The sequence below is a fragment of the Chlorocebus sabaeus genome, chromosome 13 (genome assembly GCF_047675955.1).
Source record: "Chlorocebus sabaeus isolate Y175 chromosome 13, mChlSab1.0.hap1, whole genome shotgun sequence".
NCBI lineage: Eukaryota > Metazoa > Chordata > Mammalia > Primates > Cercopithecidae > Chlorocebus > Chlorocebus sabaeus.
In genome coordinates, this window is record NC_132916.1 from 96,310,312 (window position 1) to 96,334,115 (window position 23,804).

Sequence of the window (23,804 nt, forward strand, 5' to 3'; positions counted from 1 at the left end):
AGAACAATGGGACTATTTATGGAGGTTAGAAGACCGGTAAGCAAATTATTATTGGAGAATGGAGAAGAATGCCCAATATTAAGCACTGAGGAAATATTTGAAAAAACTATTATGTGCAAGAATATAAAGATAGAAAATATGCCTCAGGATTTTTGTGGATCTGGCTAAGCAGATTTCCAGGCAATTTTTTTTTTTTTTTTTTTTTTAATGGAGTCTTGCTCTGTCGCCCAGGCTGGAGTGCAGTGGCATGATCTCAGCTCACTGCAACCTCCATGTCCTGGGTTCACATCATTCTTCTGCCTCAGCCTCCAGAGTAGTTGGGACTACAGGCACCGGCCACCATGCCTGGCTAATTTTTTTGTATTCTTAGTAGAGACAGGATTTCACTGTGTTAGCCAGGATGGTCTTGATCTCTTGATCTCGTGATCTGCCTGCCTCGGCCTCCCAAAGTTCTGGGATTACAAGCATGAGCCACCGCACCCGGCCTCCAGGCAAAATTTTGAACGTGCAGTTGGCTTCTGCTATGGTTTGTCTGTGTCCCCACCTAAGAATGTCCCCTCATCTTGAATTGCAACTCCCACAATTCCCACATGTTGCGGGAGGAACCTGGTGGGAGGTAAGTGAATTATGGGGCAGATCTTTTCTGTGCTGTTCTCGTGGTAGTGAATAAGTTTCATGAGATCTGATGGTTTTAAAAACAGGAGTTTTCTTGCACAAGCTCTCTTCTCTTGTCTGCTGCCATGTGAGATGTGCCTTTCACCTTCTACCAGGATTGTGAAGCCACCCCAGCCATGTGGAACTGTAAGTCCATTACAATTCTTTCTTTTGTGGCAAATTGCCCAGTCTTGGGTATGTCTTTATCAGCAGCATGAAAACAGACTAATTGGTACCAGTAGAGTGCAGCGCTGCTGAAAAGATACCCAAAAATGTGGAAGTGACTTTGGAACTGGGTAACAGGCAGAGGTTGGAACAGTTTGGAGGGCTCAGAATAAGACAGGAAAATGTGAGAACATTTGGAACTTCCTAGAGACTTGTTGAATCGCTTTGCCAAAAATGCTGATAGCAGTATGGACAGGCTGAAGTGGTCTCAGATGGAAATGAGGAACTTGTTAGGAACAAGAGCAAAGGTGACTCTTGTTATGTTTCAGCAAAGAGACTGGTGGCATTTTGCCCCACTCTAGACAGTTGTGAAACTTCGAACTTGAGAGTGATGATTTAGGGTATCTGGCAGAAGAAATTTCAAAGCAGCAAAACATTTAAAAGGTGATTTGTGTGCTGTTGAAGGCATTCAGTTTTATAAGGGAAGCAGAGCATAATAGTTCAGAAAATTTGTAGCCTGACAATTTGATAGAAAAGAATACCCCATTTTCAGAGGAGAAATTCAAGCTGGCTGCAGAAATGTGCATAAGTAACTAGGAGCCAAATGTTAATCCCCAAGACAATGGGGAAAATGTCTCCAGGGTGTGTCAGAGGTCTTCATGGCAGCCCCTCCCATCACAGGCCTGGAGGCCTAGGAGGAATAAGTGCTTTTGTGGGTGGGTCCCAAGATACCTGTGCTGTGTCCAGCCTAGGCTGTGGCTCAGGCTGTGGCCTCAGAGGGTGCAAGCCTCAAGCCCTGGCAGCTTTCATGTGGTGTTGAGCCTGCCAACACAAAGAAGCCAAGAATTGGGGTTTGAGAACCTCTTCCCAGATTCCAGAGGATGTATGGAAACACCTGGATGTCCAGGCAGAAGTTTGCTGCAGGGGCGGGGATCTCATGGGGAACCTCTGCTAGGGCAGTGCAGAAGGGAATTGTGGTCGGAGCCCCCACACAGAGCCCCTACTGGGGCAACACCTAGTTGGGCTGTGAGAAGAGGGCCACCATCCTCCAGACCCAAGAATGATAGATCCACCGACAGCTTGTACTGTGCACCTGGAAAAGCCACAGACACTCAATGCCTGCCACGATAGCAGCCAGGAGGGAAGTTATACCCTGCAAAGCCACAGAGGCAGAGCTGCGCAAGACCATGGGAACCTACTTCTTTCATCAGTGTGACCTGGATGTGAGACTTGGAGTCAAAGAAGATCATTTTGGATCTTTAAGATTTGACTAACCCACTGGATTTCAGGCTTGCATGGAGCCTATAGCCCCTTTGTTTTGGCCAATTTCTCTAATTTGGAATGGCTGTATTTACCCAATGCCTATACCCCCAGTGTATCTAGGAAGTAACTAACTTGCTTTTGATTTTACAGGCTCATAGGTGGAAGGGACTTGCTTTGTATTAGATGAAACTTTGGACTGCAGACTTTTGAGTTAATGCTGAAATGAGTTAAGACTTTGGGGGACTGTTGGGAAGGCATGATTGGTTTTGAAATGTGAGGACACTAAATTTGGGAGGGGCTGGGGCAGAATGATATGGTTTGACTGTGTCCCCACCCAAATCTCATCTTGAATTGTAACTCCCACAATTCCCATGTGTCGTGGGAGGAACCTGGTGGGAGGTAATTGAGTTATGAGGGTGGGCCTTTCTTGTGCTGTTCTCGTGATAGTGAATAAGTCTCATCAGAGCTGATGGTTTTAAAAATGGGAGTTTCCCTGCACAAGCTCTCTTCTCTTGTCTGCCACCATGTGAGTCATGCCTTTCAGCTTTCACCACGAATCTGAGGCCTCCCCAGTCACGTGGAACTGTAAGTCCATTAAACCTCTTGTTTTGTTACAAATTGCCCAGTCTCAAGTATGTCTTTATAGCAGCATTTTTTTATAGAAAACATACTAATACAGCCTCTTAGACCTACATATTATAAGGTATTGCAAAAATGACATTGACTAAAGAGGAATGATTCCAATTTTCAAGTCAAATGTAGAGAAAATATTTCCAACTGAGAACTTGCTGAGTTTGAAAATAAAATATTTTCTCATTCCCACATTTTTGAGTTAGAAAAATGTTCTAAAAGTGAGAAAGGGCCCCAGGAAAAAGATAGAATTCAGGACATTGTCAATAATACGTGACTTTAGTGTAAAGATCAAATCAACAGTGTAGTTACAAGATCCCTAATTTAACTCAGTGCCTCATCAACCTTCTCATCTAGGCAAAACAGCTTGTAAGAATTTTAAGAATATTGTTCCACAACATTCTGACTCAAAGCCTGCATTAGAGAGGGGCTTGTCTTGAAGAGAATTGTACGTGTGACTTTTTCACTTATAATTAGATTTACTTTGGATTTCAGATTTACAATTTGATACACAGGAAGCACACTAAATTTCTTAAGGTATTATATCAGCTTGAATTTAAAAGGACATGGAAGGTGCAAAATGAAAAAAAGGTCTTTTTTTATTTCATTTTTCTCTGCGCCCTCAACTTGTTTTGCAAAAAGTAGACTGAGACAGCTACCTGATGGCAAACATGGAAAATTTCCTAGGAACAAAGGAAATATGATTCAGAGGGTGGAGCCCAGAGCCCCACAAACAGAAATATAAGCTATTAGAAGCAATGGATTAGATAATCACTTCCGTATAGCAAAACCGAACCTGAATCAAGACACATTCCTTGCCTCCCAATTAGGGGACACTGATAAGATGAGCCTGACTGTATTTCAGAATTTCTATTGACTAGTGACTGCTATGCGCCTTCATTTCTCCCTTTTATAAATGAGTGTCTAATGTGGTTATTCTAGTCTGTCTTAACATTATATTGTTGGACATGGAGGTACAGATAACTTGCATTTTTGCTTCACAGTTCATATCAAAAGCAGCTGCACTTACGAAATTTCATGCACATCTGTATGATCCCAGTGTAGATCAAGAGACACTGGGCATAGAATTTGATATTATAATTTGTTGAAACTTTGGGAGTCTTTGGAGCAGTTGACTATAGTTTACATAGGGAAGTAATGTGAATTTTTGTGGCCAGAGGGCAGACTGTGGAAGATTGTATGTAACTACAGCCAGTAAGAATTATTCGTGCACTCGCCAGTTCTCTGACCAAGAGAGCACGTCTGTTTACTCATACCTTGAATCTGCACTGAACTTGTGATTTTTTGACAAGTTTAATGCAGCAGAAGTCATATTCTTGAGCCCAGACATTCAAATGTCGTATAGCTTCTGTTTTCTAGCTCAGAGACGAAACAAGCAGCTATATGAAGAAACCATGTAAAGAGAGAGTGTGTGCAGAAAAAAGAGGCCCTGGAGTATAAGAGCCTAGGAAGGGAGAGAGAGAGAGGATCAGCCAGGTCCCAGCCACTTCAAACGTTTGAGAAACCTGACATGTGAGCAAAGCTATCATGGATTCTCCAGTCAGTGTGCATGTTGCAGAAATGAGCTTTTCCCTTTGAGCACTGCTTAAATTCCTAAACAGCAGAATTGTGAGAGTTAAATGATTGTTTTAAGCCAATAGTGTGATGCAGGTTCACTGTGCACTGGTTACTAACTTGTCTGAGTCCAGTGAGATAGAACAGTCACATACAAATTCCATGAAGCAGGCTTATCACTTACAGATAGGGAGCAAGGGACAACAGAAACCTAGGATTCACTATGAGCCAGTTACCCTCTCTACAGGGGGCAGAGGGGTGTCATACACCCACACCTAAGTAAATGTTTTATTTTAAAGAGTGCAGTTTACTCTGCTTGGAATTACCAGCAAAGAAAAGAGGAAGTATTGAGTCCCTAGTAATTGTAGAGTTTACAAAAAGTGAATTGATGATTGCTATTAAATAAATTATGTGTCACAAAACAACATAAATAGTTGAATAAACACAATGACTGAGGACTGACAGTGAGCAGGAGATTCGTATCTCTATTAAATAAAATAAAGATGATTTTTCTTGTAAATGGTCTTTTTGGAAAAACTTGATGCAAGTAAACACGGACATTTTTGTCGCTTCTTCCTTGAAACCATGCAAATATGCAACTGTGACACAGGTCATGATGCAGGTTAATAATGCAAATTATCAAGCTCATTCTCACTACTGAGAATCATAAAGATGCAGAGAGAACACACATCTTAACCGATTGGAACTTCCTAGCATGGTTTCCAGTTAAATATTCTAGTTAAATAGATAAAAACCTTTGATAAAAGTTTGTCACTTGTATAAAATAACACACCTATGCCTTCAATATTTCATACTGATAATCTCTTTTCTTTTCCTCTGCCAATATGTCATATTTCAATTTTGACATTTTAAACCTTTGGTTTGATGAGGGGTTTTTCCACCCTGGAAAAATGTATGTAGTTGGATTCAAGAAGAGTAAAAGGTTTGTTCTTGAGTACATTGGAAGGTGATAGTGGTGAGAAATAAGAGGAGAACTACCAGAGGGATATCCTGTAGGCAGGTGTGTTTTAGGAAAGAGAACATATGGAAGGTAAGGACCTGGATTCTTTAAAGAAATTATTTAATAATTTCAACTTTTATTTTAGATTCAGGGGGTACATGTGCAGGTTTTTTATGTAGGTATATTGTATGATGCTGAGGTTTAGGGTATGAACGATTCCATCACTCAAACAGTGAGCATAGTACCCAACAGGTAGATTATCAGCCCTTGCCTCCCTCCCTTCCACCTCTAGTGGTCTCTGGTGCCTATTGTTCCCATGTTTATGTCCATGAGTATCCAATGCTTAGCTCCCACAATGCTTAGTTCTCACGTATAAGTAAGAACATGCTGTATTTGGTTTTCTGTTCTTGCCTTAATTCACTTAAGAACCTGGATTCCTTAAAGCCACCCCCCCACCAAACAAGGTCTCTTAGGGCAAGTCTGCATATGCTCTGATATACCGAGACTCATTTGAAGAGTGCTCCCTTACATTATCTTACATTTGGTAATCAAGCTTTTTAATTGTTTATCCACAATGCGTTAATAGGTACTACACTGTCATAGCCTGCAGTGTGGATGTATTCATTTCTGCCCAGGAAGGTGAGAGTATTTTGTGTGATTCTCATTTTTGTGACTTTGAATTAAATGAGACTTCAAATTTACACATTTTGTTCCATCGCTCTGTGCTCTATTACATGGTTAAGTGCTTTAAGATTTATTGAATCCAGGTGTTTTATTCTCAGTAATCACCAGAACTAACCTGATTTGATTATGCCAATCTGTTATTTTCAAGAATTTTTAAAAAATATCCTTTCCCAGTTAATATGGTATATGTGACTTTCTTGATTTAAAAATATATTAAGAAATGTTGTAATTTTATGAAAGATCATTTGAAAAAGTTTACTGAAGCATTTTTTTCCCTTATGCTATAACAAAGCTTAATAATAAACAACGTATTCTAGAGTAATACTTGGGGCAATTTCTAAAACGCATTTCTTGCAGGGATCTCTACACTTTCCTCATGAATACAAAGCAATGTGTTTCTGTTTTTCTGGGCACAGAAGTGGATATCACAATGATGTAACTCCTTATTCACAACATCATTGCAGCTCCATATTAAAAACATTTTTGCTTAAATAATGAGCATTTTTGCTTATCCATAAAGAACCCACATGAGACACACAAAAAAATGTTTTTCCCAGATGGTCCTTTTTGCATTAAAATTACTAACCCAGACATCAAAAGCAAACAATAAAGTGTTGAAATATGTAATTTGGGCCAAAATAACAGAGTCTTGAACTTCCACGGGCTTTGCGATTTTAAGAGAACAGCTGGGTGTGTGCAGGCAGTGAGCCCAGCTATGACTCTGAACCTCTGTTGTGTTTCTTTTTCTATACAGTCACTATGGGTACAGTTCCCTTCTTTTGGAAATGGAAGCATGGTTATAATAATTCTTGAACTTGAGAAAGGCATAGGCACTTGCTTACCTTTTATGAAAGGGGGAAACCATTTTTAGTATTTATGGCATAGTTGTTTTTGTTTGCACCCTGCTATTCGTTTGCATTTTTGCTGGTAAAATAACCAATATGTTCCTTGGGAAACTACCCCTTTCTCCACAGACTCAGCCATGGGTGTCCCACAAGACATACAGCCTTCATTTCAAGTTGTCTAGGAATCAGCCATATGTAATCTAATCACAACCTCAGTCATTTCCCCAGGATACACCCACAGCACTGGAGGTACTGGTCCAAGGAAGTTTTGATATCAGCTGTGCACTAAGTCCAGAATGAGTGCTTCCTCCATCTGATCAAGGCCCTGACACTGAATCAGGGTCACCAATGCAGGCTCTTCTCCCTTATCACAAATTCTGTCTTTGGACTTAATTACCTTTGCTGGTCATCTTCACCAGGGCTTTGGAGGCCCATCAGGCCATTTGACAACTCTGAACTTGAGAGTGGGAGTCTGAGGTGGACACTCACTTGAGGAGGGCTATGAGACATCATCTACTCAAAGGGCCAGAGCCTTGGGCTAGATCCCACAAAGATCCAATTATCTACCCTTATCAGCTCATGGATGGTTATTTCTTTACATTTATACCACACAAAGGACTACTTGGGGATTCCCCCACCCACCCCGAAAAAGAAGCCAGTTCCAAAGGTAAGCTGACATCTCCATTATCAGAGACAGAAAACTATCAACAATTTTGTAAGGAACCTGTTACCAGTTTAAAAGAAAATAGTACTATATATACATATATAGAGTGCATCTGTAAAAGAATTAAGCAGAGTATACATATTTAATTTTAAAACTATGATGATTGCTTCCTGCTCCTCTCCTCCTCCATGGGTTCCCTGGAGTCCTTGCAAGCTGGCCAGGATGTCTCAGGCTGAGTTTGAGAAAGCTGTGGAAGATGTCAAACACCTTAAGACTGAGCCAGGAGATGATGAGATGTGTTCATCTATGGCCACTACAAACAAGCAACTGCGGGCAACATAAATATAGAATGGCCTGGGCTCTTGGACTTCAAGGGTAAGACCAAGTGGGACACCTGGAATGAGCTGAAAGGGACTACCAAGGAAGATGCCATGAAAGCTTACATCAACAAAGTAGAAGAGCTAAAGAAAAAACACGGAATGTAAGAGACTGGATTTGGTTGCCAGCCATGTGTTTATCCTAAACTGAGACAGTGCCTTGTTTTTCTAATACTGCAGATGATGGAAACTGGGAAAATAACCAGTTAACCCAGCTCCTCAAGGCTGCTCACCACAGGGCTCTAACAGTTTAGGGGCAAAAACGATTACTGACCTTCCTTGAGTAGTTTTTAATCCGAGATCAATTAAAAGTGTATTCATGACTTAAAAAAAAACTATAATGAATATAGGTTTTGGATAATTAAGAAGCAACGTCAACAAGTTTCTGAGATCCATTACTATAGAAGTATGGAGTAACAATTAACAGGGCATTCTAGTTAACAGAAGCCTGAACACAAGATCATTTCTTGTATTTATTATGTATTTGCATGCACATTGCAAGATCTTAAGAAATTCACTAAGTAGTCCTAACCTTTGCTTTCTAGGAATCTTGAATATGACATTAAAAGAACAGCATTTTCATGATCACCCCAGTGTAAACCTGACACTCCCCATCATTATTAACATTCCTTCAGATAATGTCTGAATTTCCTTCCACTTTCATTGTGGGTATTGGGAGGGCAAAGAGTAGAAAACAACAACTTACGGAATGCACAAACATGGAATTGGGATTTGCGAACCATATTCAGGAAGAGACAGCTTTGGCTAGAGCAATAGTTTTAGTGATTTCATGGTTTTTAATTTTTTTAAGGGCTCTGTTTAGATGTTTCAGGATTCTTTGAACTTCCCACTGGCACATGGGGAGTGGGCATCAAGTGGATGGGGCTGTGATGTTTTTAGACACTACAATGAACTGAAATTTGTATTTTCCCCCAGACTCATATGTTCAAATCCTAACTCCAAATGGGATGGTATTAGGAGGTGAGGCCTTTGGAAAGTAATTAGATCATGAGGGTGGAGCCCTCATGAATGGGACTAGTGCCCTAAAGTAACCCCAATTACCTCTCTGGCTCTCTTTCTGCCATGTGAGGATACAATGAGAAGTCAGCTGTCTGCAACCTAGAAGAGGCCCCTCACCAGAACCAACCTTACTGGTACCCTGTGTTAGTCTATTTTTGCATTTCTACAAAGAAATACCTGAGGCTAGGTGATTTAAAAAGAAAAGAAGTTTAATTGGCTCACAGTTCTGCAGGCTGTACAGGATGCATGGTGCTGGCATCTGCTTCTGGTAAGGAACTCAGGAGGTTTACAATCATGGCAGAAGGCAAAGAGGGAGCCAGTGTTATCATGTGTGAGAATGAGAGCAAGAGAGGGAGAAGGCGGAGGTCCCAGATTCTTTTAAACAACCAGATCTCACATGAACTAACTGAGGGAGAACTCATTTACTACCAAGGGGATGGTGCTAAACCATTCCTGAGGGTTTCGCCTCCATGATCCGATCACTTCCAACTAGGCCCCACTTCCAACATTGGGAATCCCAGTTCAACATAGATCTGGAGGGGACAAACTTTCAAACCATCTCATACCCTGACCTTGGGCTTCCAGCCTCCAGACTATAAGAAACAGATATCTATTGTTTGTAAACCACCAATCTGTGGTGCCCTGTTATAGCAGCCTGAACTGGCTAAGACAGATGCTATTTTTTCCATGTTCCAGGTTTCTTGCTCACCATCCTCATAATTTGGCACCTTCTTTTCTAGTTATGGATATATTAATAGCATTTACTAGGAGGCTATCAACTTAGGGCCTGTGTTTTAAAAGTGACCTTGAATATGTTTTCTGTTATCTAGAAGGATCTCTATAGTGAGTTGTTTCAGATATGTGGGCTCTACAGCCAGAATGATGGATTCAAATACTGCCCTGCCACTTACTTGCTCTATGACTTTGAGTAAGTTAAATAACCTTCTGTGCCTTAGTTTTTTCATCAGCAAAACGAAATTAATATTAGAATCTCCCTCATAAGCTTGTTATGAGAATTAATGCACTAATACAGGAATTGGCAAATTTTTTCTGTAAAGAACCAGATACTAAATAGTTTAGGCCTTGTGGACTATGTTGTCTCTGTTGCATCTACTCAGGTATGCCCTTGTATTAAACAGAATGGAAACAGCCATAGAAAATACCTGAATGACTTGGTGTGGCTATATTCCAATAAAATCTTACTTGCGAAAACAGTCAGTGGACTGAATTTGGTCTGCAGGATGTAGTTTGCCAATCCCTGGAGTACTTGTGCACCAATGCTTAGGCCCATTGTAAGAACTCCAAAAATACTGTTTTTTTTTTTAATCATCGTGGCCATTTTCATCATCATCATCATATACTCATATACTCATTCAACGAAGGATAATAAATCCTATGTGCTAATTTTACTGTGTAGTTCTCAGTGTTGTTCAGACTTTGCTACTTCTCTGCATTTCCTGCACTCAGGGGTCAGGTACTCAAATCTTCCACTAAACTTCATCTACCGACAGAAGGAGTAAAACTTCATCCCATGGTTCTGGGCCTTGCAATAGCCCTAAATGCGGAACATGCCTTTCAAGTGTCAGATTTTATCTTAAAAATCCACGTAGTGTTTGCATTATACTCTATAGTATATTTCTGTTTCCTTTAGTAGAAAAAATGATGACTGAAACCATTCATCATTGAGTAAAACTGACCATGTTTACCAAGCATCTTCTGGTTTTCTATCATATGTACATTTATACAAATTTGAGAAATGAGGCCTATGATAACAGGAACTTAAGCTTTGAGGTTGGCAATCTGCTTAGAGTTTAATAGCCTTGACATTCTATGTGGGTATTAGATCTTTCTTAAACACAAAGAAAGGGAATAAAATTAGGCAACATAGACACCAAAAAGTTCACTGAAAAATTTAGGGTACTCCATTAATTGTCTTTCACTTGGCAGGTGACAAAGTACGTGTCTGGGCTCCTGCAGCTCTGATCTTACCCTCATGGCTCCGGAGTGTTGATGATATACAGGAAATCAGCATGTGCCCATTAAGTCTTATAAAAAATAAAATTATTAAAAAAATACGAAAGAGAATGTGTGTGAAAGAGACTATGAGCTGAAGCATATAAAATTTTCAATATTTGACCATTTGTGGCAGTTTCTATGGTTCAAGCTAATACTTCTCCAAAGCTTGTTAACCAGCAATGGGCATAGCACTGGTTTTTAAGTGAAATATTACCACTGTAGGTCATAGTAAGAATAACACTTTCGGGCTGGGCACGGTGGCTCACGCCTGTAATCTCAGCACTTTGGGAGGCTAAGGCAGGTGCATCAGGAGGTCAACAGATCAAGACCATCCTGGCCAACATGGTGAAACCCCATCTCTACTAAAAACAAAACATAGTTGGGCATGGTGGTGCGCACCAGTAGTCCCAGCTACTCGGGAGGCTGAGTCAGGAGAATTGCTTGAACTGGAAGCAGAGGTTGCAGTGAGCCGAGATTGCGCCATTGCACTCCAGCCTGGCAACAGAGAGAGATTCTGTCTCAAAAAAAAAAAAAAAAAAAAAAAAAGAATAGCACTTTCAGACTCTGTTTAAAAAGTGCCCTCAGAAGACAGAATGTGGAAATAGAAAGCAAAAGTTAGTGGGTAATGCTGAAAACAATTAGAACGTTTTATTTTTAGTAACCTAAGGGTTTGAATTGTGATCAAGGTTCATAGTCAGAATAGATATAGTTTCAGACATTTTTGAGAAATGATCCTTGTGGGCGCTTCTTGATCCAGCAGGTGCTAAGAAATAAAACATCAGGACCAAAAGAATTAGCCTCGAGCATTGCATGAAAACACTTGGAAAGATGAAGTCCCCTGCGTTCTTCATGGCCATAAGCAAAGTGCATTTATTCAACCATTTTATCAGTGTGAGGTGGAGAGAAGCAGATGTTGTTTCACTCTTCCTCTGTTTTAATCAGTTGCCAGACAATACTCTGAAGACACATGACAAATTTCTGTTAGCATCACCATTTCCCTTAGTTAGCCAGCTTAGCACCCACAGCAGACTTTTCAGACTCTTACATTCTAACCAAGATACACTCTTTCCTAAAGCTCATTTAAATTCCAGTTCTTATCTCAAATCTTAAGTTTTATATAGGAGTGAATAAACTGGTGATGAAACCACACAGATAGAGAAAGTAACCAAACTCAATAGCACCATTGACATATGAAGAGTGTAAGTATGAAATATGCATGAAATTTTGCAACTTAGGTACATCAGCCCTATATGAGTCTTCAGATATTAAATTGCCAGGTCTAGATCTGGATAAATAGAAGCTCAGAGTGAGAATTTGGGTAATCAAGGAGGAAAGCAGAGCATTTCTAAGCACATGTGAGTGTTTCTACCTGTGGATTGGCACATTTTATGTAGCCTTGGAGTTTAGATTTGCTGCCTTCATTCTGTCTTAGATTGTATGACTTGAAGCTTCAACTGACAAGCCGGGGGAGAAAAACAAAACAGTTAAACCAGTTTCAGAAGAATATATGAAAAACGAGTCAACATTTTCTGATGGAAATAACTGTCAAGTTGACAAGAAACTTGGCCTCCCACTATATCAAAAATTTGATCCAAATGGAAAACATTTTCTAATTAAAATTCCTAAACATACACAGAAGTTAAAAAGGATAGTTTTTAAAACCCACCTATATTCAATTTTCAAAATGTTTCCCTCCTTGCTTTATCTACCCCTTCGATTGCTGAAGTATTTTAAAGCAAATCGCAGTTGCACATCATTTCACTCCCATCCATACTTGGATCTGCATTTCCTAAAAATTAAGGATATTTTCTTTTGTAACTATATTGCCACTTGGGCAAAATTTAAAATGATAATTTATCACTAAAAAATGTGTACTGACTGTTTATCTTCCTCCTCATTGCATAAATGCATGTAATAGGAGAGAAAGAAAAATAAGGGTGAGAAAGCAAAGTGAAGCCAGGAATAAAAGTATTGAATATCAGTGTATACAGAAGGTCCCATTCTAGTCTTAAACCCAGTCACTTGCTTCACCGGGACCAAGGCAGGAGGGAAACTCTGGCAGTCACAAGATTCAGTGTTTACGAAGGGGACTAGCATCATTTCTCTGGAGAACATACCTTTTCCCCTCTGTAAGATGTGTGAGGAATTTCTCCTGGATGTCTTCATGAAGAAGACGATATGAGATTTATTGGACAATATACTTTACAAAATCCCCACAATAAATACAAAAGAAGTTTTGTGCTGCTCCTTGTTAGAGTGTCCTCATTGCACACCAAGGTCTAATGCTGAATCCAGCTGAGTAAAAGTTGTCTGACAAGGGGCCAGAGCCGTGTGTCATGTCCACCTGGTGGCTGCCATCCCAAGGTGCAGCAGAAAGCCCATTCATTTCAAATAAGCTTTTAATCTCCTTCTCAGACTCCCAGTGTCCCAATTCCCCCATTAATAATACAGCCCTAATTTTAAAAACTTGAATCCAGCTGTTACTACTTTTAAATGCTGTTATCCATTGCAAGTGAGTGTGACACCAAATGTGTCTTCCACGTTCATTCATCATTTGTGAATTTGGCCCAGCCACTGGGTTTTTTTCCCCTGTTGTTCAGGAGGGTTGCGAATGCCAAAAGCAATCAATCTATGAAGCAAATCAATGTGAACAGCCATTGGGGGAAGAGCTAACCCTACAGCTATCTGCTATTTTTTTTTTTTTTTTTTGAAATAGAAGCTGCGCTTGTCTTTGGATCTAATGACTGGAATACCCATTCACTAAAGGGACTGTCTCCCTTCAGCTTTCAGAAAATTCTCATACTCGGCCAGCTTAGCCGATAGTTTCCAAGCTGCAGGAACAGCTTGAGGCTGAGGGCGGTGGTCCTGCTCCGTCAGTTGTGGGAACCAGGTGGCTCCCGGCATCCTCGGCTCTCTCACCTCCATGCTGCTGCTGTTGCATTGATCCTGGACTAGCGCTCTGACTCCTGAACACTCTACCACCTGCCAGCGATATCTCTGAGGATGGTGCAAAATGCAATTTATTTGTGCCCTTGGTGTGTGTAACATAGCTCATCATGCTTTTAAAGATCTCCTCCTGGCTTCTGCTAACAGCCTTTGCTTGCTTCCTGCAGTTCTGTTCAACACACAGCTAAATAAACCTGCTTGACGTTGCCATCTCTCAGGAGTCCAACCAGAAAACACACTGAAATCATACACTTAGGTGAGATGATATCAAGGAACAATGAGAAAAAACAACTCAATAACTAGGGAAAAAAATTTGAGTGCACAAATATTTTCTTGTCAAACTTTAAAAAGAGAAAGAAAACAAAAATATTTTTAGAAATTTGAACATACCCACAGTGGTAAAATATGTCCTGCTCCCACATTGCATATTTTCCTGGGTATAACATTCCTATTTTAAAATCGTAGCAACACATCCAAGAAACAAATGTCTTTGAAAATTCCATTTCATGGAAGTGTCACTGTATGCATTTAAACTTTTTTCCTACTGAAAATTATTGCAAACAGCATGAAAAACGTCAACACAGGAAACAGAGTAAAAGTAATGGATGGTCTTAAAAAAACAGAGGGATAAAAATGTCCGTGAAATACTATGCTCAAATGACTAATGTTAATATTTAAGTTAAATTATTCCCTGTAGGCAAAAAAATAAGATGTCCACAGAGTAATACCTAAAATAATAGTAGCAGGGTCCCCTAAAGTTAGAAAAGTCAGTAATATATCCAGATCATTCTAGAAAGCTGGCAGAGAGACTATCCAACAATAAACTAAAATTTGTTAATATTGCAAAAGGACAGAAAATTTCAGATTACTGTTGATTTTTCCACTATACCAAAAACATCGTTAGGTGTTTTTGTTGCTTTTGGCCTGTAATATCCAGATTATCTATTCTATTTCCTGTATCACTTTGCAGACGTCTTACTTTTAATTCTGTCACTCTCTCCAATGTATATACTCATTCACTTATTTTTAGATTTTTATGTAAAAGTAAACAGTATTCGTTCATTTTCCTAAATACAGTCTTTTCTTTGGAATCTTTACTGTTTTTTTTTTTTTTTTTTTTTTTTTTTTTTTGAGACGGAGTCTCGCTCTGTCGCCCAGGCTGGAGTGCAGTGGCCGGATCTCAGCTCACTGCAAGCTCCGCCTCCCGGGTTCACGCCATTCTCCTGCCTCAGCCTCCGAGTAGCTGGGACTACAGGCGCCGCCACCTCGCCCGGCTAGTTTTTTGTATTTTTTAGTAGAGACGGGGTTTCACCATGTTAACCAGGATGGTCTCGATTTCCTGACCTCGTGATCCGCCCGTCTCGGCCTCCCAAAGTGCTGAGCTTACAGGCTTGAGCCACTGCGCCCGGCCAGGAATCTTTACTGTTAAAAAGTCTAGATGTTGAATCCGACTTTCCTGTTTTCCCGTAGACATTTGCTTTCCTAGATTCCAAAATAGCAAGTATTTCAAATGTACCTCAGCATTACTCCATTTTAATTGAAGGCTTCCTGTTAGAATTATGTTCAGCACTCTGGGAGTTACAGTACATTGAAGAAAGTCACAATTAAACAAACAAAATAAAAAATAAACTGGAGGGTAATACGTAGATATTTGTCTGCAGGAGGTGAAGTCCCAGCTCCATGTTAAAGAACAGGAAGAATTTAAGTGTAGAGAAAAGGGGAGGCTGTTTCTATGTACCAGGCTATGTCACTGCTTATAATTGCTTACAACCAGTTCCCATATTAATCTCCTTATATCTTTGTATGTATATCCTAATAGTCCTGTTTTTCTGGAGAACCCTAACTAATACAGAGAGTGAGCTGTTTATCATTATCAGAAGGGCCTTACAGTGACATAGCCTGGCACATAGAAAGGGTGTTATGTATACCACTCAGCCGCAGAAGGGAAACCTGGACACTAGAGGGATGTCTGGCAGAGAGAGGGACAGAAAGAGTCTTTCTTTGCTTATGATCAATGATCATAAAAGCCACACGGCTGACAAAGTCCAATGCCAGCTCTAGAAGCTATTATATCCAACCTGCCCTCTTTAGTTCCACTGGGGGAAAGCATGGTCATTTACTCACTAAATACACCCCAAACCACACCAGAAGAAATAGGACCCTGAGGTCAGGGCACATGATGAGCCACTCCAGGGGAGCCCTGAGCATGATTACAGTGTTTGGTAATGAAATGTTCCACACTACTCTAGATGTTACATTGCATATTGACTACCCAACTCTTAACACACAGAGAGCCCTTCTGGAACTCATCAGCATCTCCATCTACCATCGCTGAGTCTTTTTCATTCTAATTAAGGGTTTCCAATTCTTAATTGCCCAAATCTCTCTGGGGGAGTCTCAATACACAAATCACAGATTGATTTGTTTGTAGTGGGACAAAATTACTGTTTACCCCATAGTTTTAAATTCTCCTCTAAAGACATATAAGAACCTATGATTGGGGTCATTCTTTATATAAAGTAGTAGTGTATTACAAGAGGGAAGATTCTGAACAACCCAGTCCGTCTGTAGACTCACCATAGGTACAGGATACCAAGGTTTACAACCAGGCTCCAAGAGTGGAATAAAGAGAGGAATGAAGATTAGAGAAAAGCCTCTGATTTTCTACTCAATATTCTAAGAAGTGAGGGGGAACATTCACTCTTTCATTAAAATCAAGCCCAGATCCTTTATATTTTTGTCAGTAACTATAGAGTATATGAATATCCTGGAAAGTCAGTTGTTCCAAGGGCACTTTCTAGATCCTCTTGGCCAGAAAACTGTCTTCCTTAAACCCAGAACCACGACTTCCACTGCTTAATCAACAATAAATAATTGCCTCCATTCTGGCAGAGCTAGATGTCTGTAGAACTGATTGTCATACAGAAAAACCTTTATCATTTTTTCTGCAGTTTTTCCAGCTATCCAAGGACATTTGCATTCTCAGTTACAATAAGTAGCAAGGCATGGGGCTATTATTTTAAATTCTGGGCATCATTCTAGAAATATAGGAATTAGGAATAATTTTCTGTGGAAGGATGTCTAAGTGTTGCAGGGGTTATTTGGACATCAGTGACATAGCCTGGTACGTACTTCTATTTGAAATAGTTAAGAAGTCATATACTAGCTTCCACTGAGTTGATCCAGCTAGGTCCTAATTTTCATATCCAACCATTTTGAGAGGTAGCAATTCTTTAGAAAAAGATTGGTTCTAAGTGTCAGAAAGGACAACTCATGTCAATCTGTGTACTAACTTCCATCAGAATACCTCTTGTTTTAGTATTAGGTATGTTTGAGTTGCACACAATTGTCATCTGACTCAGTTATCCTAACAATTTTTCATTCATTTTTTCTTCTCCCTCTTTCGATGGTCAACTGATTAAAACAAGATGAACGCAGAGCCTCCCAGCAATGAGTGTCTCCGGGTGCACTCCCTGGCTTCTGCTTTGGCTTATCATCTAACAATCCCTCTGACTCAGACTGTCTCCCACCAAGGCTGGATTTTGGTTGCCTGTTTCTACTGTGTGATCAAGACATTGGATGTGCTCAGGTCCCAAGGGCCTTTCGCTGCCCTAGACACTCCTATCTAATCAGTATGAAAAATGTCCAATGTAGTAAATGCCACTTTAATTATAAGCTTGCTTCAGCTGGATTAGAATCAAAATAAGCATGCTTAAGAAAAAAATTAGATCTGAAAAGCAAAATTAACCAAAGAGCTTCAGGGACAGAAGTCCATTTCTATTTCATGATTAAGTGATTTTCTTCTGTAATTCTCATTTTAATATTCTCATTTCCACCATAAACCTACACCATCATCCAATCCCATGCATTTTTACTCAAGTACTTTTATTCTTTTTACTTGCCTTCCTGGTATGACTTCAGATATACTGCCTTTTTCACTTCAGGGCACCCCTAGTTTTGGATGCAGATGCTAAGCATTAAAGCTGTAACAGTAGAGGTTAGTTAGCCATGGGAACAGTGACTTTAGAGTTAGACTTGGTTTAAAATTCTGGCTCCGACACTTGTTAGCAGTGTCATCTTTCATGCCATATTTACCCCTCTAAGCTTCAATTTCCTAACCATAGAATACTAAGAAATAATAGTTATTTTGCAGGGTAATTTTAAAGACAGATCAGCCAACGTTGATACTGCCTTTGGCAAGAGGCCTGGCGAACGCAGTATACCACCTGACAAATGCTGCATGTTGGTATGGGTAGGAAGATGCTCACCAGATCCACGTGTGAATCCGGAATCAGGAAGACTCAAGCTCAGACGCCATCTCTAGCACTTGACTTGTGAGACTCTGGGCAAGTCGCTTCATCTCTCTTTGTTTTGCTGGCTCTTTTGCAAAATGGAGATAAAAACACCTGTCTCACAGGTGTCATTTCTGGGTGCTGTGTTGATTAATACAAGCTTCTTCCAAAAGTTAAGACTCAGTGGTATTTGTTTATAATGAATAAAGTGACCGCCACCCACCTTTGAAATACCTTGCTAATGAGAAAGAAAACATGATCATCATCTTATAAAACTTTCCAGCAGCAGGTATTCTTGTTCTGTCCTCATGGCCATAAATAACACCTTCTATTCAATTTGTCCAAATTGTTCCCTACCAGACTTCCGACTCCAGGCCAGGATCTCTGGCACTAAAACAGGCAGAGTAATGAACAAAGTGTCCTTTGCTTTTTATGCATTCTACAGATTCGGAGTATAGTAGGAGGGCAACCAGTGCAGTTGAGCCTAGGTCAAGGATGATAAGAGACTCCAAGAAACCACAGTGGTCTATTGTTGATAATGTTGAAAAACCAGATACCTCAGTTGTTCTAAAAATAGGGTTATTTTTTCTAAGCAGATATAAAAATACCATTTAGAGGCCGGGTGTGGTGGCTCACGCCTGTAATCCCAGCACTTTGGGAGGCTGAAGCAGGCGGGTTGGGAGGTCAAGAGATTGAGACCATCCTGGCTAACACAGTGAAACCCCATCTCTACTAAAAAAAAAATACAGAAAAATTAGCTGGGCATAGTGGTGGGTGCCTGTAGCCCCAGCTACTCGGGAGGTTGAGGCAGGAGAATGGCGTGAACCTGGGAGGTGGAGCTAGCAGTGAGCCGAGATCGTGCCACTGCACTCCAGTCTGGGCTGCAGGGCGAGACTGTCTAAAAAAAAAAAAAAAAAAAAAATACCATCTAGAAACCAGCTGTATCATAACAAGATAAATAAAAGACAGAGTGTGATGGTTAATTTTACGTGTCAATTTAACTGACACATTAAGGGATGCCCAGATAGCCGGTAAAACATTATTTCTGGGTGTGTCTGTGAGGGTGTTTCTGAAGGAGAATGGCATTTGAACCAGTGGACTGAGGTAAAGAAGAGCTGCCTTCGTCAGTGTGGGCAGCATCATCTAATCTGTTGAAGACCTAAACAGCACAAAAAGACAGAGGAGGAGCGAATTTTCTCTCTCTCTTTTTCTCTCTCTCCCCCTCTCCATGAGCTGGGACACCCATCTTCTGACTCTGGGACACCCATCTTCTGACTCTGGCCTTCTGACTCTGGGACTTATGCCAGCAGCTCCTATTGTTTCGCAGGCCTTTGGACCCAACATGAATTACAGTCTGAATTCGTAGTTCTCCATCTTGCAGATGGCATACGATGGGACTTCTTGGCTTCCATAACCATGTGAGCCAATTCCCATATTAATCTCCTTATATCTTTATATGTATATCCTACTGGTTCTGTTTCTCTGGAGAACCCTAACTAATACAGAGAGTGAGATGTTTATCATTAGCAAAAAGGCCTTGTGACAGGTATACTATTGTCCTTAATTATTTGCTGCTACTCTCTGTGAGAAGACTATATTTCTCCACCCCACTGATGGCAGGTTTGGTCACATGACTTGATTTGGCAAGTGAAATATGAGCAGTATGCCACTTGCAAACAGAATCTTTGAGAGCCACTGGTAATTCTTTGCTCTTAGACATTTCTTCAGAAAATCTTCTCTAATGATTTCCTTATGCAGGGCAGAAGTCCCTGTTGGACTTGACTGGACTCTTCTTGAAAAGGTTGCAAAGATAAGCTAGTAGTATGCTTAGCATTTTACTTTACAATGTGGGAGCACGGCATCCTCAACTTTGGTTTTCAGTCAACACAAACTTACACACATACACACACACACATACACCCTCATACATATTTATATTTATATGTTCTAGACTGTTGAGTAAATTCCCTGTCTTTTGTTATCTTCTGTGAGATAATTTAACTTCTTAATGCAGTTGGAAAATGTGGTGCAAATAATACTGTCGTAAATGAAAGAACTTCATCAACCTCCAATTAGAAGTTGAATAACTATGTGAACAGCATAACAAAATAGCCCATTTTAGTAATCTACAACAGAAATTAGTTCAGGGAAGATTTTATTGAAAGGATAAGACTAACAAGCCCTAATTAAATGCATTTTTAAAATATTTCCTTCATTTCCGGACCAACACTGTCCAGTAGAACTTCCCGCAATGATGGAAGGATTCTACATCTGTGCTATCTGATATGGTAGCTACTAGCCACATGTGGAGTACTTGAAACGTGGCTAGTGCGGCTCTGAAGATGAATTTTAAATTAATTTACATGAAATTAGTTTACATTTAAATTTATATAACTCCACATATGACTAGTAGCTACTGAATTAGACAGTGCACCCTAGAGCCTGCATTGAAAGAGTATCTTTTCCTAATAACTGAAGTGTTCTTTATGTTACTATATTTGGAACTGAGAAGCTTATATGTATGTATATGTATAAGCTTATATCCATATACATATAGACTTCTTAATTGTATGCACACACATACACATACACACACACGCAACACCCATGTCTATATCTTTCTAGTTATCTATTTATGCAAGTACTAGACAACCTTGCCCTTTTTTGTTTAGGCAACCATAGTATGCCATTGCAGAGCCAAGAAAGTATTTCCTGTTTTGTTCCAGACTTCCAGGGAGTATGGGTACTCCCATTGGAGATCTAATCTAGCTTTAGGGAGAAAATCTTACAGAAAAGTATTTCCTCAAGATGAAATTTGCAAAAATGTAGTACCACATTTTAGAATCATAAGTCAAAGATGTTTTTATTCAATCCATCCATTGATCTAGAAAGAACTATTCCCAAATTATCCTGACAACTTACAATACTATATTAACAAATCTCTATAATTTAGTTCCTCATCTTTTTACCAGAAATTAGTTCTTCAAGTGACCAGATTTTAGTTGCCCCAATCCTTATATTGAAAATGAACTATATTTTTATTTCACTGTATAATTAAAGGAGTTTATGTACCTCATTTTAAAGGAACACCACTGCAAAGGTATGATGTTCTGGAATCTGCTGTAATTATAAGAACATGGGACTTGGAAAATACTTTGGGTTGTGAAGATGTAATTATTTGGGAAGCCTGGAAAGTTGGAGGCAGGTCTACTGTCAGGGACATTTAGACACTGATGGTCTTTACTATGTGTGGATATGGCCTTCCTGATGGACTTTCTCAGGAAGCAGAGACCAAGGAAATCCTCGTTAGTCAGGCCATATTGGTCCTGCCTCAGAGAGGTTTCTTTTTCCTTGGCTGACTAACTAAGACATGTAATGTATTCTTAATGTGGGTGTGGTGTGTTCTTTTTCACTTCATTATAGAGCATCAGAAAGACCTGATTTTACTTCCTAGTGTCAATGTGAGAATTAATTCATCTATAGGATTTAGTATAGCAACTAATATCCTGCCATCAATAAATAACTACTGATTTTTTCATTGAGTTTTAAAACTAAAATGTAATTTTAACTAAAGAACAGAAACACTTCTAAGAAGCATACGATCTTTTGGAATAAAGTAAAGGGCTATTCATTAGAAAAAGACAAAGCTATACCAAACATACTGACAACAAAGCCATCCCCAAAAGTAAGATTTTAGTTTGCTATTAAAAAGTAGAATATAATGGAACGACTCAGTTCAAGATCAAGCTCCTTTCTATGGATAAGGTAGGCACTAACAGCATTGACCTTTATTAATATGAGAAAAGGATTTTAATGAATATAAAGCAGGGAAGCTGAGACACTCTGAGGTTTCCATGAACTGCTTATGGCAGAGAATGCTAGTTATCAAGTCTTACCTCCATAAAGGAAGTAATGCCGTCAGTAGGATTAGTCTCAAATAGTCATTGTGACGTCTTTCACTTGGATTTTTCTCAACTTAGAAACCAGGTTTTGAAAATGTTAGTACACTTTCAGAAACAAACCTGAAGAAGATAGTGACATTTTCCAAAGTAGCCGACCAGCATCATAACCTCGCTTAAGTAATGAAGAATTCAGACTTGTAACTGAAGAATATTAAATGTGGGAGCAGCTATTTTTACAATGTTTAATGTAAAATGTCTATCAATCTTATATTGATTATGTCTAATGTTAAATACAATACATCAAGATTATTTCTGAAAATGTAAATAGAGCAAGAATCAGAAAGAGTGGATTTATCAGGATTATGTTTTATATTTGTCGTGCCTTTATTCCCCAGGAAAAACATAAAACTCTCTGCAGCTAAAGTGTCTACTTGACTGCCTGATGATGATTAACATTTAAGAATTTGCTCTGGGGGAAATAAGGTGGAAATTTAAATAGTGTTGCAATTTGCCATTAGTGCTGTCTTTCACTGTCTATTTCCAAATGAGGACACAAGTAAAAGATAGTGGGGAAATCGCATGGACTATATAATATTCAGTACAACCCTCTTCCTCTCATTGATTCTGTAGGTACACGCTGGTTTAACTGCATAGATGACTTTGTTTTCAAGCTGTTAATCTTTAAAGAAACTTTAAATCTTCCTTATTTAGCAAATATTGCTATACTCTTTGGATGCAAAGTGTCTACATGTACATGTAGACACAGAGATATATTTTATATTCATCAAACAGAATATCAATTCATTCCAAGGTGCAGAGTCACATCCTCTAAGAAAGCATTGACTCTCCTGATTGCTGATAATATACATCCCTCCTCCCTTGATGGATTATACCATCTAGTCCCTTTACTTTTGAACCCCAGCAATGGGTCTACTATCCTATGAGATGAATCTAATTAAATTTTAGGGCATACTCAAGTGCTAGAAATAAACAAAAGTAAGACAAGAGCTCACATATAATAACAATAGTAATCCCCACAGCAGTCATTTAAATTAATGTTTGTAATCAAGCAACGTAAACACCGTAATACAAAAGCAGAACTAAAATCAGCATTCCACCGTATAAAACAGAGGGTGAGGGAGAATGCTGGTAATATTGACAAAGATACTTTTACTTTACCCATGTAAACATCAGACTGTCTTGTTCTCCCTAGGCTTGCTTTTCATTCTTTGGTATGACAGTTCTGATTCTTCAGCCTCCCCATGAAGAAAAGAAAAATTCTCTTGAAGCTGAACTAAATTCATCAGCAAATGAAATTATATTCATTTGATAAAATGCTAAATGGAAAAGGCAGGTTTATTTTAAGCCGTCAACAGGCTGTTTTAGTTAATCATGCACAGTGCAGAAGACAGGAGTTTGGTTGCTAAGAAAATGTTTGGCATGTTTCCATGAGATCCATGTGACATGAAATGCATCTGTTCATTTCAATAGTGAAATAGAAAAAAATAAAATAAACAGTGCAGGGTATATTTGGTGAGTCACTGTGGAACACAAGGCCGAAATAACTTCTGTGTTGTCAGTTTATTCTATATAATCTTATTGTTATGACGTTAGCCTTTTCTTATAATTCAAAAAAATTTAATAGTGATTTTTTTTAGAAAATTAATACATATTCGTTGTAGATAAATCAGAAAATACAAAATAAGAAAATTAAAATCTGCCATAACACACACAAATACCAATATCTATATTGGTATGTGCATAGGAGGGGCTTAATATTTATTTGCTAAATGAATTAATATATATTTTA

General features: G+C 39.3%; 1 protein-coding gene and 1 pseudogene across 4 annotated transcripts in view; one reads left to right on the plus strand and one right to left on the minus strand.

Moving 5' to 3' along the window:
- LOC140713194 (acyl-CoA-binding protein pseudogene) overlaps nt 1-10,017 on the plus strand; it is an 11,312-nt pseudogene extending 1,295 nt beyond the window's left edge.
- The window catches only part of LOC140713193 (uncharacterized), a 229,200-nt gene that overhangs the window by 18,299 nt on the left and 187,097 nt on the right, over nt 1-23,804 (minus strand). The gene's annotated exons all lie outside the window — the stretch shown is intronic.